Source organism: Watersipora subatra, chromosome 10 (genome assembly GCF_963576615.1).
Source record: "Watersipora subatra chromosome 10, tzWatSuba1.1, whole genome shotgun sequence".
NCBI lineage: Eukaryota > Metazoa > Bryozoa > Gymnolaemata > Cheilostomatida > Watersiporidae > Watersipora > Watersipora subatra.
Window position 1 is genome coordinate 43,436,627 of NC_088717.1, and position 19,004 is coordinate 43,455,630.

Below are 19,004 nucleotides of genomic sequence, written 5' to 3' on the forward strand. Positions count from 1 at the left end.
AAAAGTGTATAACCAAAAACCTAAAGATTGATACCTACAAACAATGCCTGGATAGTGGAGATCCGGCTCCGAATGCCACCATGACGACACTCCAGTCCAAACTACACGAGATAAAAAATTGGACATTCAGCAAAAAGACTCTGTCGGCCTTTGACGACAAACGCTATTACCTAGATTCAATAAATAGCTTGGCACACGGACATTACAGAATAAATGACATTAACAATGCCGCACTTCTTGAATAGGAAACCAAAAGAAAGTTTGAGTCAAAGATGGATCAATGCGATGGAGTTGTTTGATCTCGTCTGACCCCCTGTGTATGACGAATATAAAGAGTCAACGGAAAGATATACAGTTCGAGGTAGACCCATACCTAGGTATGAGAATAGAATGCCACCAGAACTGTGCGTTAACTTACCCGAACTCAAAAAGCTGGCCAAGGCAAAAGATATACCCGGGTACAAAACGATGAAAAAGGCGGCTCTACAAGCCGCATTGTCATAATTTTATACGACTGTATAAAATTACATCATGGAATAAGCTATACCCGCGATGACTATAGTGCCGCCAATTACCAATTTATTTCCTTCGTGAACATTGCCCTCGGGCGGTGACAATTCTGTTGATGGCTTTACAGAAGGGGCAGGTTTTGGTGAAAATAATTCTGTAGGAAATATAGATGGCTTTACAGAAGGAGTTGATTTTAGTGTCGGTGCTGGAGGCTGCTTTAGTGGTGCAGGTTTCGGTGGCTGTTGTAGTGGCACAGGTTGCGCAGGTTTTGGCTGTTGCGCGGGTTTTGGTGCAGGTTGCGCAGGTTTTGACTGTTGCGCGGGTTTTGGTGCAGGTTGCGCAGGTTTTGGCTGTTGCGCGGGTTTTGGTGAAGGCTTTAGCGGTGTGGGTTTTGGTTTCGGTGGTGGAGGTTTTATTCCTACGCTATCAAACGCTTGGGCTATTTTAATTTTATCGTTAAATCCTTTTACGCTTTGTCCTAAAGCGTTCAAGTTCAAGTCTGACGGTATCATGTACAGACCTTTGGCTATAACATAATTTGTTTGCCCGCGAGTTTTAGTGAGGGCGTCCTCAAAGTTTGATATAGAATCTTGGAGAGATTGCTTTTTCATGATCAAGTCATTGACCAGAACTAAAAATTCTTGTTGAGACTCGAGGGAGGAACCCGCTTGTCTAGCTTGCACCTGAGCTCCCAGTAAACAGTAGACGTAAGCTCTAATACTATCGTTAAGTCTAACTATTCCGGGGGATGTGAATGACTTACTATGATCGGGCACTATCCTTTTATAGTCAAATGGGTCTTGAGTTACCGAAACCATTTTAGTACCCACACTCGAATTCCACTCCGGAAACTGGTAATAAGTACCCCAACCATTGGCACCACTCCGATGCACATCCATATCCGTCTTATCTTTACTGCTTGATGGATATTTTGGATACGGTTTGTGATGCCTGCCTAGATCAGCCATCTGTTTTTGTAGAGAACCTACTTTACTACCACCGTCTTGTATGATAAATCCGAGACCTCCGGCTGGTTGATCAATCTCAGGAATATCTTTAGCGGTTACTCTAAACTCATTGAGCAATTTGCAGTACTCGGTTTTGTTGTAAGGATTGTTGTACAGATCAAAATCTCGATCTCCGGGATTTCTAATCTCCATTTGCGCCAACATCTTTTTAGTTTGGTACATAACGTGAAAGTTTAAAATAGCTTTTGTAAGAGGTAGACCTCGTGTCAGCTGATCTTTACTCACACCGCACAAAGCAGTCGCGCAGTATAAGGCAAACTTATATTGCTGAAAATAATATAACATGGGGTCATCATACCATCGATTGACATCGTCAAAGCTTTTAACCACTACCGGTGCTGGTGAGATATCGACAAACTTTTTGACAAAGCTATACGATATTTTGTTATGTTCGTCTATCGCTACGACGACAGTTAAGTTGTAAAAATCTATGGGATAACCGCTAGATAGTTGTCCAGTCATTTATTAATAAATGACCTCTTTGACAATAAACAAAACCGGTCGCATTGAGCTCGATCGATCCATGAAGGCAACTGGTATTAGCCTTAAGACAATTACGTTATATTTATCTTTTTACAATTTGACCGAGGTGACCAGTTACACGTACAACGGTAGAACGACTACTATTCAGCCGGGGTATTACACGTATGAGCAGCTCCTTTCCAAATTACCAGGCTCATTTAAAGTTCATCAAAACACTTTAAAGGTTAGTACTGACGCGACGATTACGGGTGGACTAGCCAAACTGATAGAGAATGAATATTTATATCTGACCCCATTGTGTCTGTATTTATACATCGATGGAATAGACACGTCTAAAAATTTATGGAACGGTAAACGATCAAATCTCCTTTCAATTATTCCCATAGGCAGAACTGATGTGGGAGAAATAATACAACACCATCCTACTAATAATTACAAATCCATGCTCATTGGCGAGCTCAACAGCTTAAACGTGTCAATCTCGGATGAACAAGGTAACGCTTATCCCGGAAAATTTATTGCGGAGCTCGAGTTATCGTAGAATAAATGTATGGCAGTAAATCAAAATCTGTAAATGTGCATCGAGTCAAGCTAGATCGGGCGAGGCTTCATGATGGTAAATCCTTGTTTATGTCAGTTATTCCTCGAGGTGGAACTATTAAGGATATTATTCTCTACCGGCCGTACACACCCGGAGTGGAATTGGATATACAATTTTTTAATGACGAGTCCGAGGATGTAGGAACGTATTCCGGGTTGTTAACTAATAAACTTCACGCGATCAATCTTCGGGTAGAGGGAATTGTGACCTGTCTCATATCCAGTCCTAATATAAAAGAGCTTATAGTATTTTATGAGATATAATAAATGGCTAGTATCGCGATTATGGTAGTGGGAGCCGTCGTAAACTCTTTAGCGTTCGCCGGTGGAAATTATCTTTTTTCAAAGATTGATAAAAATGGAGCTCAGGAAGAAGCCAAGAGACATAATGCGGCGTTAGAAAAGCTAAACGCTGAACAAGCGGATTACAACATTAAAAGAGCCAAAAACCAAGATTGGCTAAACGAGCAAAATGCTCGAAAGCAGGAGGCTACCGATGAAATATACTCGGTAAATTCGGCCTTTGATACTTATGAAAAGCTCTACGGTAAAAAGCCTACACTACCTCACCCTGATATAAAAGCGCCTTCTTTAGATTACACCCCTAGCTCTGAACAAGAAAAATATGAGCGAGTTTTTGTAGGCGCTGCCACGGCTGCGAGTGTAGGAGGTTTTGCGTTATTACAATAAGGTAAAAATCTTTGCAATCTTCGCAATCTAAGCAACCTTTGTAATCTTCGCAAACCTCAAAAATTTTTGTAACAATCTTTTATGGCGTCATAAAGATTTATCTGTGCTTATTTATTTCATACGCTAACAAAGTTAATGCCGCGGCGATGATTATCCACAAGTTGCTTTCGAGATAATCTACAGCATTTTCCATCATGTGCCAAAATGCTTGTACTGCGCCGGAAGTGTTTAGATATCTGTCATGAAAGTACGCGGCCAAGTCTTCCAGATTTTTCTTGATAATTTTGCCAATGCCGCTTTCGATAATATCCTTCGGATCGGTAGATTTAGGAATAAGATCTTTTACCGCATCAGATCCCAACGCATTCGCTACCGCTTCGAATATGGCCGTTAAAATTCCTCCAGCGGCTAACCCACCACCAATACCTAAAATTAGGTTGCGCTGCTTTCGCATCTTTGCTGTATTATCCGAAAGGTCTCCTTTTAGATCACTGATTAAACCGTTTTGCGCATCCAACTCTTCTTTTAGTTGTTGCAACTTTGCGAGTTCATTAGGAGATTTGTCCTCTTTAGCATCGAGTTGTTGTATCTGCTCTGTCAGGTTCGCAGCTTTTGACACAGCCACTGATATTTGTCCTTCTATAGTTTGAAATCTCTGATCAATAGCTACTAACTCTCGTTCCGGTAACCTTCCCCCTATATCACTCATATCACTCATATCAAATTCTTCGCGATAATTAAACTCTGATGTTTTTCTGTTACTTTTGAGCCGATCTATGAAATTTTTTGCTCGGTCTTTCACCGTGTCTCCCTGTTTAGATAGCCATGACTTGAAGTCAGTCAAATTGCCTTGATCCGCATCCACTTCTTCATCCACCAGAGCGATGGTTCTAGCATTGGCTTTTTCTACTCTTTTCGTGTATTCATCTTTGTTCAAGCCAAAAAGTCCTTGATATTCCACGGTTGGGATCTTTGGATTCTTGACAAAAAGCTCAGGGTTACGCACATAAGTCAACATTTGCGAGCCTTTGCTCGTTTTTACCGCGAGGCCACCGTCATCCATCAGAACAAACTTGGAATGATCTATACCAGAGTATATATCCAGCTTGGATAGTTTTACACCGATTGTATTTTGCGTGTGCGTGTCTACACCAGGCGTGTTAACAGGAGGATTAGGTACACTATCTATAGAAGAGGTGAGATAGCTATCAATTTCTTCTCGCGTAAGAAACCTTTTACTAACAAATTCATCATAAGTACCTCCGCGCCGCGAGTATTCGTCATAAATCTTTATAGCCGCATTTATTCCATCAACATCTCGGGGTTTTACGACTTCAACAATAGCCGAAAACAATCGTTTATCTACAACCCTACCTTTCCCCTTTTTTAAAATTATTTCATCAATGCTGGGCAAGTCAGCTTGAGCGAGCCAATTATTCGCCTTGGATATCGCATCATTTTGTTCATGAATGCGCGGCTCGGTAAATGATGATGCGGCGCTGACAAATGCCGGTTCTCCCGGGATTTCATCGACATCGGGGTTAAAGTCTTTACCTTCCAATTCCATATTTATTTATTATAATAAATGTATACAGGAGAATTAAACCATAACCTGTCCGCGAGAGACAGGCAGGGTCTAAAAGAGCACAAGATGCGCGCGCGAGTCGTGCACAATCCATCTACAGCGAGTCCTAGCGATGAGCTAGTAATTAAAATGCCCCAGCTAACGCCCAATGCAGTTCTTTACCCCAAATCGCTTAATCTAACCTACAATTTCAAACTAGCCAGCGATGGAACTGAAGCGGACATTCCCGATCACCTTACATCGGCGATCGTAGAAAAGTTTAAGATGACCATAAATGGTCAAACTATATCCGACATATCCAATTACGCTCATCTAGCGATATATAGAGAGTTTTGGCATTCGAAGCAAAAGTATACTTACAATCTTACGCATAGAGGTATTCAGTCTACAGCGACTAAAAAGAAACGACATTCAATAAACGGCGCGGCTGAAGACATTCTCGCAAAGATTCACGGTGAGAGATATTCTTTTCACCTAGGATCATTTTTGACTTACGCCGCCTTTACTCCGCAGGCGATCCAAAACAATGTAGAGTTTCATATCAAATTCGCCACGGGTAAGTATACGCTGACCAACCTCTGCTTAGAATATGACTACATTTTAGAACCCAGTTTGGCTGAAGGTATTAAACAAAAATATTCTAATCATAGTCACATTATCAACGATTACAAATCTCACACGATCAAGGATATACAAAAAGAAGAGTCCGAGTTTGAAATAAACATAAACGCGAGCTATGAAAGTCTTCGAGCGATCTTGGTGTTTTTCAAGAAGGATAACTCTGTTGACACTACATTTTGGAATCCGATGCTAAAAGATGTCGGACTAGATATAGACGGCGCAACAAACCAGCAATTTACATCAAATTACTTAGCTCCCTACTCGTATGAGAACGCGGTCAAATACTTTGGTTATGGAGAAGCGTTCATCAACCAAGAAAAATTTTACACGGACAAGTTTTGTTTAATTATAGATATGAGGACTTTGAATGATGAAAGATCGAGTGGGACGGGTCGACAGATCAAAGACTATGTCAAGCTTAAGCTATCAAAAGATGTAACGCAAGACGATGGCAAAGCGTTTGTATTTCTAGTGACTGACAAACGCGTATCTTTTGTAAATAACCAACTGAGTAATATCGAACAATAAATAGACAATCAGAGGTTTAAATAATTTTGTATAATAAATGGACAATTTACTTCCAAAGCATCCACACAACGCAATCATTTGCAGACGAACAAACTCGGGTAAGACTTATCACGCGCTAAATGTAATTGAAAGGTATTACTTTCATGCTTTTGATCACATTTTTATCATCTGTCCCACATTCCATGACAACAAGACTTACAATCGTCCTTGGCTGAATAGGTGCACAGTTTTGTGCAACGGTAACTTGGTTGACAACCTAGAAAGCCTGATCAAGCGACACTCCAAAGGCGGCCAACTGTCGGGTAAAAAGTCGCTCATCATCATTGACGACTGCAGCGCGGAAAAGGACCTTGAAAAACACCGCACATCACTCAGCAAGAGCGCTTTTAGCGGGCGCCATTCCAACCTAACCACTTGGTTCATAACGCAGCGCTACCTTTCGGCTCCCAAAGATTTTAGAGAAAATATTGATTGGGTCTTGGTAACCAAAAACACTTGTAAAAAGTCTTTTGAGACTCTTACCAGCGAGAATGACTTTATCCCGTCAAAGCGCCACGCTGAAATAAAGGCTGGACTAGTAAATACTTTTATGCTGTTTATCAACACTGACGTTGCACAGTATTTGATCCTTAGCAAATGATTGAACAAATATTCTACGCGACGGGTTCACTCTTCTTTTCTCTGGGAAGCTTTGTAATCATCAAGTGCTACCTGACATGGAAACGGTTGTATAATAAAATGGAACCAACAATTTCACTACCGGAGCAGGCTGAAGAGACATCAGTACATGATGCCAACTATCGAAAAAGGCTGGTAAAGGCACGCGTCAAGACGGAAGAAGACCTTGCCAAAATGTCAGAGAATGAAGTTAAAAAGTTATATCTCAAACACGAGCAGAGCATCATTGACAACGTTGCCGGTAACGTATCCAAGGTGTTCGCCAAACTCTGGACAAAATCTGTGTCTAGAGTCGTGTCTGTAGATGAGGTGGAACTGGAAGCTGAACTAAACAAAGACGTCTTTGTCGAGGCATTCCTCAAAGAATATTTCCCGCCATTCTACTACGACTACGGAATGTATTTGGCCCCGTTCTCAGTACTGCTCACTACTGCCAACCACATCGACTACAAGTGGGTAGGAAATTCTCTAGAAATAAATGACAACGGTCAAGAAGAACCCCAAGAGGATGACGCCGATGCAGACTCCTCTAGAACCTCTGAGTGACATTAACGATGAGCTCTCCGCGATAACCCAGCAAACTGAACATCCCGAAGAAACTGAACATCCCAAAGAAACTGAACACGCGTGGATAACCGTCGGTCTCGGTATAGCTCTACTGTTGATAGGTTGGCAATGGTACACAAAGCCACTAGCACTAACGTCTACACCAACTCCCACACCAAAGCCTACACCAACTCCCACACCAAAGCCTACACCAACGCCCGCTGTAAAAGCGAGAATATTCTAGTATAATAAATGGCGCAGATGAACAACACTCTCAAGGATATTGGTAACGCGCTGTACCAAGGCGCTTTGTTAGCTACAGGGTTAGTAGTCACTAGAAAAGCGGTTAAGGAACTGGGTTTCAAGGACAGACCCGTCGAAATGAAGGTCAAGAGTCTTGGCATGTTGTCCGCAGAAATTGCAACGGCTAGCTTTGTTCTGAAGAAACTACAGGACGCCGGACTGCCCGCAAACGTATTTAAATAAAAATTTTATACTCGAGAGTATAAAATTTTGCGAGGTTTACTGTGCAGCTTCTTTTGTGCCAGGCATACGCTGAAGCAGCTGCTGAGTTAGCTCTTCTTTAGCCTCCGCTCTTATTTTGTCAACGTCAAAAGACTCGAGCTCGCGACGTACGGCATTGTATTCATTCACAATGTCCTCAAACTCCGCGTCATTAATAAAGTTATCATCCAGCACGCGTGAGATCTTTTTGTTTAGCACAGATATGCCAGTGCACAGAATGGCGTGCTTCTTGGCATGCTTGACCTTTTTCTTGGCGCAGTGCTTCGCTATGGGTGTCAGTACCGCAGCCATCAGACCTGACGCAACACCTAGACCCGTTAGTACCACACCAATGGGCAGCCCTACTATAGTAAGGGATGTAGCGATACCAGCTGTCGATTCCACGGCGGCCAGTGACGATAGAGTTATTTGAGCATTCTGTAGACCACTTACCGCCTTGCTGTATTTCTTGTAATAACCATTCCGATTGTCTCTCAGAACCTGCAGCTCATTGCGAATGTCGCGCACTCTGTTGTACCGCTCAAAACCTCCATCCGGAGGCGCTGTCGGCAGTTTGGGATATATTTTTTCCGTCATTTATTGTATATCTAATCCCTCCGTATCGGGTGGTACAACTTGCAGCTGCTCTGCAGTAAACGTTCGGTCATCAATGCCTTGGAGCGTGTACACGGATGGTTGATTCTCAGCTGAACGAATCTCATCTATGGTGTATACATCTACTGACCAAATGGCATCAGTGGCTCTGTACCGCGTGTCATTGTGCTCTTCTCCGGGTTTGTACAAATACCGCACCAATGAGTCTATCGGCAAGTCTTCAGTGACCTCGTCATACTCGGGTTGTGTTACACTGTCAAGTTTTATAGCATCCATCGGTTTCATATTTATCATACTAGTTTCTTCATCATTTATCGCAGCCACTACACCCGGCAACCTCTTTACCCACTCTCGGTTGGTCTTGTCAGTTTTAATTTCCTCAGCGTACTGGTGAGCGAACAATCTTTCTGACAACGTTCTATTAAAACGCTCTACAAACGCTACCTTTTTCTTATTAAGGCTTCTAAATATTTTTATGCCTTTCTCGTTCATCAGCTCTGTGAAAGTTCCCATAAACTCACGCCCCTTGTCAGACATTATTCCTTTTGGATATTCCAGTGGTGACCTATTATATATACATTTAATAGCCTCAACCGTATCAGCCGCTGTTTTCTTTTTGAGTGGCTCCGCCTCTTTGTACCTAGAAGCGATGTCCACCACTGTCAGCGCGTACTTGTACCCCTTGTCAGTGGGAAGGCTCAGCAGATCAATTTGGTGAGTATGGTTTGGTTTGTCTTGGCTGTAGTGGGGAAATTTTATATGCTTTGGCTTTGCCTTGTAAATCTGGTAGATGGGTTGACGGTCAAGCCAGTTTTGAATCTGACTTCGTTTCAACTCGGGGATTTTTTCATGCAGCTTCCTAGCAGCTGTCTTACCACGCTGATAGCCAGACGGCGAATAATATAGTTTCTTTAGCTTGTCCATTTATTTTATGTCGACGGATTTTATTTTATGTCGACGGATTTTATTTTATGTCGACGGATTTTACTTTATGTCGATGGATTTTATTTTATGTCGACGGATTTTGAAGGATTAAGGGTTAATAAATGGAAAGGAGAAATAGACAACAACAAATAGAGCAGAAAGCAAGAGAATTGGCTATAGAAGGCTATCAGGGTATGAGCAACAATGAGCTAGGAAAAGCAATACAGCGAGCTCATTGTGAAGGTCAAGCGAGAAAGTTTGGAATAGAAGGCTATCAGCAAATGGATAAAAAAGAGCTAAGAAATGCTACAAAAAAAGCTAAGAAAAAAGCTAGAAAAGCAAGAAGATTGCGAGCACAGTTTGAGAGTGATATGCAAGAATTTAATTTACAAGACTACCAACAAATGAGCATTGATAATATAAGAAATATTTACATAAGAGCATGGCGTGATTATTGGCAGTATTATCGAAAAAATGCACTAAGAGCTGTGATATTATCTCATCCAAGCTTGCGAGTGTACTGTGAACAGCAAGCACAGAGACTAAACATACTAGACTATCAAAATATAAGCAATGAAACTCTAGGAAGTGCTATATCGCAAGCACTGTTTCAAGAAGAACGAGAAAGAGGAAGATCACAGAGATTAAACAACTATATTGTATATGAGAGTTTCTGGTTAGATGAGCGTGCAATAGAACCTATAGTACTTACCTCTGCAGAAGCAAAAGATCCATGCTCTATATGCTTAGCTGATATTTCAGAAGCAGTGGCTACACTTTGCAAGCATATATTTCATAAAGAATGCATAGAGGAATGGGCTAAAAACTCAATCATATGTCCAATGTGCAGACAATCAATGCATATAAAAACTAAACTAAGCCTACATCAAATGAATTGATGTAGGGTTAAAGAAAAGCGTATAATAAATAGACAATCAGAGGTTTAAAGAATTTTGTATAATAAATAGGCGCAAAAAGCAAGCGTGACCAGCACCAAAAGGTCCTGCAGTCGCGTGTCACCTAGGTGACAGCCGTGCCTGTTTCTAACTCTCTCCATTTTATTTCTCCATTTTTTAAAATCAGCATGAGTTTGTGTATCTGATTTTGAGTTTTCATGGTTATATTACATACTTATAATAAAGGAGGTACAAATGGCAAACGTGACCAGCACTTAGGTCCTGCAGTCGCGTGCTCTTTGGCAGCCGTACCTTCTCTCCGTACAAATTTCTAGTATCCATTTTTTCAAAATCAGCAATGATTTTGAAAACTTTGTAAAATTCTAGGATTTTTAGTCATCTTTAGACAAAAAATGCCAGGGCGAAAATTCTGGGCCAGAATAGCCATATTACATACTACTAGTCATCGTATGACTGCTCCCCACTCCTCTTCTCATGCTGCACCACTTAGAGTATGTAGGCCTACTTCTATATGTTACACTGTTGTCTGTGTTCCTGTTTGTTGATGCGCTGTATTTACTAATGAGCTTTCATCCTGCAAGAATACCTAGCGCTGTAGTTGATTGCTCCTCACAGTTTTGTACTTGTTTAAATGGAGTGATATATATTTTCAGGAACCATTACCCAGGCTGAGAGAGCACATCAGACCATGGCATCTTGTGCAGCATGAAGATACATATGAATCTGATGACGGTCAAAGAAACAGTAGAGAGAGATCATGGCATAGCTTTGATACAAGGAGGCAGAGGCATGCAAATCCTGACGATCATTATAACCGGTCTGTATGTGAAACTGAGCAATCTTATACCGGAACAGAACCTACAAGGTGAGGTTCTGGTTACTCTGATAAACACATGAACATTATAATTCATAGATGTGAGTTGAAGACTCACTTTTCAGGTTTGTTTTTTAATAGCTTGAATATAATAATTTGTTTGTGCTGATTAATCTTTTCACCCAGATTGTATAGTTTGGATTTTTACAGTTAAGCAATTCTTCGTAATGCATTTGTGTGTGCTAAGTTAGAATAGCAAAACTAGAGATATGGTTATGTAAAGGCTGGCTGTTTCCAAATCAACCTTTTTTCCCTTTTTCTTTATTAAGGCATGCTTACGTAGTACTGACAACACATACTATTTATGATGTTACCAGGGGGTTTTGCCTTATCCCTGCAACAATTTTATGTGTGATATACAGAGAAGAGACTCTACAGGCCTCGCAATGACAGCATAGAATTGTGGAAAGCTTACCTGCAGAGCCATTGAACCGCAGCCAAAACCATGTTGATCGTTCAGGGCCTTGGTATGTAGCATTTTCTATCATCCAACCATATTTGGTAAAGAACTTTTCGACTTTGCCCTTTCATTGTTACAGTTTTATGATTAACAGTGTCTCGAGCAGGAGCTCAGTTTCAAGGCCATCCTTCACATCAAGACAGACAGTATTTGACAATCCAAATACTAATACCACAGCTGAAAGCACTCCTCCTATTGGCTACTTCAATGTTGGACAGATGCATATTACTATCAACCATGCTGTAAGCAGTACAACCCTCTCTCTTTTGTTAATTACCTAACTAGACCATATTACTCGATGTCAATTGTACATTTACTCGTGTATTTAATTCTATTCACTGGGCAATAATTTCATTTCAAACAGAAGTTATTTTCAAATAATGCCATCGAGAGTCGTAAGAGAAAAAAAGAAAAAAGGGCATTAGTTGAATACTAAAATTATATAAATGGTTCGATATATAGAGATTAAACTACCTTTCTGTGCTAAGAAAACTGAAATTGCGTGGATGACTATTAAAGCCTTAACATAAAGCATCAAACTTATTGTTAGATGTTGTATGTAACTTGTTCAAATGATATGAATACATTTAATTTTTGCCTGAAAAATGAAAACACAAACCATCATCACCTTTTATTTCACCGTTTTCATCAATTTAGCCTCAAGCCTACCAGCCTGCTCAGCGAGGTCGGACTCATAATAATCTGATGAGCCTTTTACACTCTTTCCATGTTCAACACCAGCAGCCCGTCCACCGTGCTCCAACCCAGCCTCCCTCGACGACTATTAACAGAAATATAGGTGCCTCACAGGAGACGATAGATCATATGACATTTGCTTATCAATATAGTCAGAGGATTGCTAGTGACAGTGATCAGGGCAGTTCAAACGAAAAGTGCACTATTTGCATCAGTGAATACAAGACAGGTGAACATGTTCGGTAAGTTGCAGACTTCTATCACAACAGTAGCTTACATATTTGTGGTCACTATTTAACACCTTGAAGTCTGGTTTAATATATACAAACAGGAAACTAGATCATATTAACAAATTCTATTGGCTGTGTAACCAGTAAGTTATTAGAAACTAATCTCCTGCCAGCAGACAATTTTAATTTTTACGCCTGTGTGATATGCCTTAAGTATTCCAGTGCTAGCTCACAATTGAGTATTTCACTCAATTTAAAACTTTGCAACTATACTAATTAAAGATCAAACACAAAGGGTTAAAATTTTCTAAATATACGTAAACCAGAAGTGCATAAATTTTCTTGAGCATAAGATAAAAATGGAAAACAACTCCATTGCTCATTTTATCCCGCAGCTTCAAAGTGTTAAAACTTGCTTGTTAAATTTAATCACCATTATATATGATTCAAGTTATATATTAAGTATATCGTTGTACCGTATATAGACTGTAGTTCCAATTTCTTATTCTTAAAATTTTTCAGCTGACTTGCAGTTATTTTTATTTTCCATGCTTAGTATCGAGCACTTATTTGTGTCTAGTATTTATGTTTAGTTTCAATATTGAGTCATTATATATAAGTTTTTGCTAAGGCCTTGAACTAAATGTAGAACATGGCATGGTAATATTGCACTGCAGTTGCATAAGGTCCTTCAGTTATCTCTGCATTTGTAATTGATATATATTCTTATTCACATGCCAACTTACCAAATTATTGAAACATATTGTGCAGGATTTCAAAAAGGCTTTTTTGTTAATTGTTTTCACCCATTTTATCAACTTGCTCCCTGACAAAATTCCTCAAAAGGCTTATTTATGATCGAGTCTTATTAGCCAGCCATAAGTTTCTGATTTGCAACCGCTCATTACAAACACCCGCATACAAGAAAACATAAATCTTGATAATCTTTAATTAATCATTGATTATAATGTACATCGTGTTATAGTTAAAGGTTTACTTGCAACAAATTTTACATTACAGTTATTTGGTATCAAAAGATTCACCATGTCTTAGTCTGCAGTGTTGCAGGTGCGAAATATGTGGAAATGTTATTAAAAGCTTTTAGAAGCTCAAGAACGAACAGTTAATCACAGCCATCATGAAAATGCCGTAGATTGGAATATCGTTATTTCATTGACGTACTCTAACGTTTTGGTTTTTGATTTTGTTTTGGTTATTGGAATTTTTTTGCAAGTAAACCTTTAAGAATGCATATTTCTATTTTTGTACATTCGCACAAATATATTGATTATTCTACTTTTTTTGTAGACGACTACCTTGTCTTCACCTTTTCCATCGTGACTGTGTCGATCGGTGGCTTAATTCTAGCAAGCGGTGTCCAATGTGTCGCGTTGATATTGAGGGGAATATACCAGAGGGAACTGGGATTCCTACTTAGTACACTTGTCAGTTCTGACGTGTTGAGTTAACATTGAGGCAACTATACAATAGGCAGCTGGAATTTCTACTTAGTACACTTGTCAATTCCCATGTGCCGTGTTCATACTGAGGCGTCTACAAAAGAGGAAGCAAGGGTATCTGGTTAATACCCAGGGCACTGTTCATGACGGTTTTTAAATAACAACAACTTGATATGTCTTATCTCGGCTTTTATATATATTGATATAACATTATTTTATTAAATTTTATTTGAAATATAGTGACTTTTGCTGTGGTTGATTGTTTTTCACTAGTACTAGATGCTCACTTTGCATTAAGGTGCAATGATAAATGCATCTCTACAGGTTTCCATTCTCTCGTATCATTTTTGATTTTTAAAATTGTAGAGTTTGATTGTGTGTAATAAGTTTTATCACAGTTGCAGTGTGAGAAAAAACAGCATTGCAGCAATATCTTGTAACTTTACTTTATGCTGTTTACATACATAGCATACTTTTTAGGACTTTGTGTTGTAAAATATAGATAGTACTTGTATAATCAAACAAACATTAAATATACCATAATGAGAGATTCTAGAACCGTCAGATATGAGAAGAATTATTTGATAAACATGGCAGAGTTTCAGAATGTTTACAATTATAAAGTTGTTTTCAAAAATCCTATAACTTACGATTTTAAGCAGAAAAGGTCCCACACTAGTATGATTAGAAGCTTTCCTCGCATCGTTGTCACCCACTTCCATTACGCACATTAGTTATCCTTTGAACACAGTTGCAGTTTAGTTCTTGAACCTAGTCATTCAGGGCATGGTATATCCACCCTCAGACACTTAGAGGCAAAACTTCAACAATTATTGAAACAGCCGTTCACAGAGGCACAGAATGTTTGTTGTCAGTTTTGTTGACTAAAGGAGACGTTTTGACAAACTTTGTTTAAAATCATATGTTAAAGGTTTTACTTGTCTAAAGTTCATCCCACCAACATATTATCCCTTATTGATTTGAAGCACCTCTATAAACTCTAGATTGGTTTGACACAGAAGGTAACACCGTTGGCCATAACAAAAAAGATGGCAACAAGATTTTTGATAAAGGTTTCAGTATGAAGAAACATTAGGAAGTCATCAGTGAATATCAAATCATGATAAATGTAGCATGACAACTAAAAAAACCAATCAGTAAGACACTTCTACTGCCAATAATCGTTGTAACTTGTGTCTGAAGGATAAGCTTGATATACAAGCTTTAGAGATCAAGCTTGAGATCTGTGTAGCACAAGTACTTTGAAAAACTAGAAGGATCTTTTATTATAACCAGTAAGGAATATGCACTGAAGTAACGTAATTAATTACATCGAACTGAGTTTTCTGGCCAAAGTAAATTACTTTCCGGTATAATCCTAAAATTCATTAAATCATGTTAAAGATTAAATTAAATCATTAAAAAACTATTATTATTTTGTTAAAAAATTATTGATGATATGCAAGACTGCTGTCTTTTGGGTTTTACTTAAATAAATTTAATCAAAAACATTTACCAGTGTATTATGCAATTATGAAAGATGTCAAAAATGAAAATGTAAAAGTCGCTGTCTTGTTTGACTATTTATTAAGGATTATTTTATCATTGTTAGCGGACAGCTTTTGATATTATTCTTTCAATAATGAAATGATATGAAATTGTCATGAAAAGATGCCCTTTCCTACATTTTCATAATAATTACTGCAACTTATGATGAGCAGTTGCTTCATATTTGTACAAACCATTATTCAGGAAAAGGTTTCATTCAAGGAGCCAACCATACAGCATCAGTTTGAAAATTTCATAACTGTCCATGTCATTCCCCTCTTTCACCAAGTACCAGTTTTACTTCTCTAAAACTCTCACCATGCCACTAGAATACTTTATTCCATTTCAGGAAACCCACAGATTTTGAAAGCACTCAATCCAATTCTATAGAGCAGCCTTGCTATCTGGTCTTTAAATGTAGTCCTTATTCGAACCAGCAGTAAAAGATGATGACAAGGCAGAGAAATGAAGTTTTAATTTCTGATTTATACAAAACCTGCTTGATCAAAATAATCCTGAGCTAACTTTCCTCAGATATTATTCTACATTTATAACTTGTTCAGTGTTAAAAAGTTATGTTATTTTTTCTTTGTTTTGTAAATATATTGTAAACAATGTGCTACTCTATAATATATAACTCTTTTTAGATGATTTGCCTCGGCTGGTTTTTCCATGGTAGTTGTGTTTTACACCAAATTTTTATTCAGTTTAGAAAATTATCCAATTTTATTTTAAAAAGGTTGTTATATACACACAAAATGACAGTTGTTTATCAATTATCAAGTTGTTTTTTAAAAAATCTACAGCTTGTGATTTTAAGCTGAAAAAGTCCCACACCGGTATGATTAGAAGCTTTTCTCGCATCGTTGTCACCTGCTATCATTACACACATTATAGTTACCCTCTGAGCACCGTTGTAGTTTAGTTCTTGAACCTAGTCATTCAGGGCGTGGTATATCCACCCTCACTTGCTTAGAGGCAAAAATTGAACAATTATTGAAACAGCTGTTCACAGAGGCACAGAAAGTTTGTTGTCAGTTTTGTTGACTAAAAGAGACATTTTGACAAACTTTGTTTAAAATGATATGTTAAACGTTTGTACTTGTCTAAAATTCATCTCACCAACATATTATCACTTATTGACTTGAAGCACCTCTATAAACTCTAACTTTGTTTGACACAGAAGGTAACACCGTGGGCCAAAACAAAAAAGATAGCAACGAGATTATTGATAAAGGTTTCAGAATGAAGAAACATTAAGAAGTCATCAGTGAATATCAAATCATAAGTGTAGCATGACAACTAAAAAAACATTCAGTAAGACACTTTTACTGCCAAAATTCGTTGTAACTTGTGTCTGAAGTATAAGCTTGATATACAAGCTTTAGAGATCAAGCTTGAGCTCTGTGTAGCACAAGTACCTTGAACAACTAGAAGGTTCTTTTATTATAACTAGTAAGGAATATGCACTGAAGTAGCTTAGTTTATTACATCGAACTGATTTTTCTGGTCAAAGTAATTTACTTTCCGGTATATTCCAAAAACTTCTTTTAAAAATTATTACTATTTTTATTTAAACATTATTGATGATTTGCAAGTTTGCTGTCATTTGGCTTTTACTTAAATAAATTTAATAAAAAACATTTACCAGTGAATTATGAAAGATGTCACACATGAAAAAATACAATTTGCTGTTTTACTTGACTTATTATAAAGGACGATCTTATTATTGTTAGCGGACAACTTTTGATATTATTCTTTCAATAATGAAATGATATTAAATTGTCATAAAAAATGCCTTTTCCTACATTTTCATCATAATTACTGCAACTTGTGTTGAGCAGTTGCTTCATATTTGTACAAACCATTATTCAGGAGGTTTCATTCAAGGAGCCAACCATACAGCATCAGTTTGAAAATCTCACAACTGTTCATGTCATTACGCTCTTTCACCAAGTATCAGTTTTACTTCTCTAAAACTCTCACCATGCCACTAAAATACTTTATTCTATTTCAGGAAACACACAGATTTTAGAAGCACTCAACCCAATTCTATAAAGCAGCCGTGCTATCTGGTCATTTGGTCTTTAAATGTAGTCCGTATTCGAACCAGCAGTGAAAGATGATGACAAGGCAGATAAATGAAGTTTTAATTTCTGATTTATACAAAACCTGAATAAAATAATAATGAGCTAATTTTCCTCAGATATTATTCTACATGCAGAATTTGTTCAGTGTTAAGAAGTTATGTTATTTTATTTTAATTTTAATATATTGTAAACGATATGCTGCTCTATAATATTTAATACTCTTTAGATGATTTGCTTCGGCTGGTTTTTCATGGTAGCACTGACTTATTATTCAGTTTCAAAAATTATCCAATATAATTTTAAAAAGGTTGTTATATACAGACAAAATTTGAATAAAAGTAAAGTGAAATATATAAGGACTTGTTAGCAATCAGCCAAAATACCATACACACAGAGGATTCTTGTTCAACTTAGAAATGACCATGAAAAACGACAGTTTCTATTAGTCCAGGAGAGCTCTAACTTTTTTATCACTATTGGCGCTCTCTAGATATCGGTTCTTCATCTTTCCACTGTACTTATAAAGTTTGCTAGTACTTTTCCTTTAGTGTTCTGGTTTAGCTTAACAACATAACTTGTTTTCTTTTGTTCCTTTTCATGAGAAGGTTCCACAAGTACTCATTGTTGATGTCTCCTATTCTGCTTTCCATCATTTAACTATTTCTGCTCCTGCTTCACACCGTCTGCCCTTTCATTTCAATGTTTCAGATTTACATTCCTTATTTTAATTCGCCTCTCTTTACCTGGCTCTTTAGCACACTTGTGGTCATCTTTTGTGGTGCTTCAGTACCTGTTGTTGCCGTGCTTTGATGTGTGTTTTATCATCAGCTTAGATATTATTATGATTAGCATGGTAATATCTTAACATGCCAACTTTTACATGGTTTTGCATTCACCATGCCAGTTATAAAAAAAATTAATTGTTCGAACAAACGACATGAAAAAGTACTTGATACCGTACTTTATTTACATGCAAACATGCCATAAAACCTTGTGAAACATTTTTCAATTTATTTTTGTGCTTCATACCAGTAAATATACCAGCCTACCATGCAGAAACTTAACCTCTTGTAATTATAGATTTAATAGAGTGAAAGTTTTATGAAGTCGAGGAAACACAAAATGAAAATATGAACACTCAGAAACATACCTGTATATCACATAAATGTTAAAAAAACACAAAGGGCAACACTCACCATAACAGTAATGAATAGTTTAACACTGCTATATATTAATAACATGAAGTGGTGTGGTGAACCTTGAAAGTATTTTTATTCAAAGAGTGGATTTTCATGTTAGTATACTTTGGTGTGCTCATGTATGTCTGTATAATTTTTCATCGATATTTTTAACAATCATAAAAAAATATGTCTTCACTACATTCCAAAAATGGTAGATGTAGTATGTTGGTGTCAAA